General features: G+C 54.0%; 1 pseudogene; it reads right to left on the reverse strand.

Annotated features, from left to right (window-relative positions):
• LOC143271759 (U4/U6.U5 tri-snRNP-associated protein 1 pseudogene) lies at nt 1–2,128 on the reverse strand (annotated as a pseudogene).

Consider the following 2,128-nt stretch of genomic DNA (forward strand, 5'->3'; position numbering starts at 1 on the left):
TCATTTGGTGATGGTGTTTGTGTTCATGCTCTTGCTGCTTCCACTGAGCACAGGTTTGGTGTCTTTTGGGTCTTCAGCTTCTCCTGGAGCAATGCCACAGTGCCCAGGGGTGTATCACTGGAACTCATCTTCTGCAGGAGCGCTTCCTCATCCAGCTTCTTCATCTGCCGCTCAGTCTTCATCTTGCCTGAACCCTTCCTGTGGAAGCGGTGGGAGAGCTGCCTTAAGCCTCCTTGGGCATCAGTTTCCTGCCGGTCTTGTCCACATACTCAATCTTAACATCAGGCTTGTAACTGTCCTTCTCCTTGAAGTCCTGGGTGAAGTCCCTGTGCTCCTCGTGCTGGCTGTACTTATCATCGATGGCCATCTTATCCTGGATGCAATACACAGCTGAGGGCACTGACTTCCTGGGAGCCTTCACCCTGGCCACCTTTTGTACTGTGGTCTCCAGCAGTCCTTTGTTCAGACACAGGAGCAGGGCAGCTGCCAGCCCTCTGTTCACCATGGGCTCCTCATCCAGGATGGTGGTAGAGGAAGCAGAGAAATCCTATTGCTGCTTCTCCTCATCCAGGTTGATGGTGCTCCCGCCAAGGTTCTCTTCCCCATCTGATTTTCAGCCACCATTGCCAGAGCTCTTCATCCCTTTCAAAGTCCATGAGCTTCTCCTGCTCCTCCCGGTTGCCAGCCAACCCGTAGGTGGGGATCTTCCCCGCAGTGTGCTGCAGAATTCCGAAGTGGCATCGAACACCAAGGCCCCCTTCCGCTCAGGGTCCTCTCCCTCCTCCCAGCCTTGCGAGCGAGACTCCAGCTTCATTCCAATCTCCACCACCTTCTCACCTCTGTCTCGAAGCTGCTAGAGTTGCTGCAGCTGCTGCAGATGGTGCCCCTGCTCCAGGTGCATTTGCAGCTCCAGTTCTGCTTCATCTTCTTTCAGCACCTCTGGGGACCCTGATGGAAGGTCTCTCCCATCCTCTTCCTCACTGATATTCATGTTCTCTATTCGAGTATCATCTGATGGTGGGGGCTGAGCCACAGGATCCTTCTCCTCATCCTCCAGAGCTTCGTCCTCCACCTTGGGAACTCAGAGCCGACCTGAGACCCGAAGCCTGGATCCAAAGTCCCCATCCCGAGTCTGGTCCCCAAGAGGCAGCAAGTCATCTGCCCTCATTACCACCTCCTTCTTCTTTCGGATTTTCTTTTCGCCTGGTCTTTTTGAAGGTTGCCATCTCTTCAGGACTTAGGTACTCAGAGGCAAGCCGGGGCCCTACAGAGCTCAGAGACTGAGCCTGCAGCACTAGCTTGGCCCGGATCTCTTCTAGCTCGCACTCCCTCACTCCATCAGCCATGCCACCCTGCTCCTAAGGGAAGGAATGTGATCGCTCGCCCTCCAGCTCCTCATCATATTTGGCCAGGACAGAGTGGGGTGTTTGCTGTGCCAAATCATCAACACTCTCATCTTCCTCATAGGACAGGTAGTTGGGTTTCTTCTTCCGAAGCTCCGCATTCTTGTCTGCCCGCTCCTTGTCCACCAGGTTCACATTCACCAGCACATCCTCCCGCTCCTGTAGTACTTGCTTGTCCTTGAGGGTGAGAACCACAGTCTCCCCTTCTCGAAAGGAATCGATGGCATGTTCCACAGTGAGACCTTGCAAGTCCGTGGCACTATGTAAGTCCCGTAGCCTCTGTTCAAACTCCTCCTCACCAGAGTGCTCACACCAAACTCTTGGTCCATCTCCTCTAGTAGCTTGACCTGCTTCTCTGCCAGGTCCTTCTCTGCAGCTGCCTGCTCCTCTCAATCCAGGATGCGGTGTCATCCAGGCAGGGGTCATCCCCTCCCAAATTCTTTATTTTCCCCAATTTTTGCTTAAACGCTTTTTTTTTCTTCGAGACAGGGTTTCTTTGTGTAGCTTTGTACCTTCCCTGGAACTCACTTGGTAACCCAGGCCGGCCTGGAACTCACAGAGATCGGCCTGGCTCTGCCTCCCGAGTGCTGGGATTAAAGGCGTGGACCACCACCACCCTGCCAGCAAACGCTTTTTGCAGCTGAGATTTATCCTCTCAGGACCCTAAGCGCAGGCCAGGTGTCCTAAATGCTGAGGCACACCATGTCTCCACAAGGAACACTCAT

This window comes from Peromyscus maniculatus, chromosome 2 (assembly GCF_049852395.1).
Source record: "Peromyscus maniculatus bairdii isolate BWxNUB_F1_BW_parent chromosome 2, HU_Pman_BW_mat_3.1, whole genome shotgun sequence".
Lineage (NCBI taxonomy): Eukaryota > Metazoa > Chordata > Mammalia > Rodentia > Cricetidae > Peromyscus > Peromyscus maniculatus.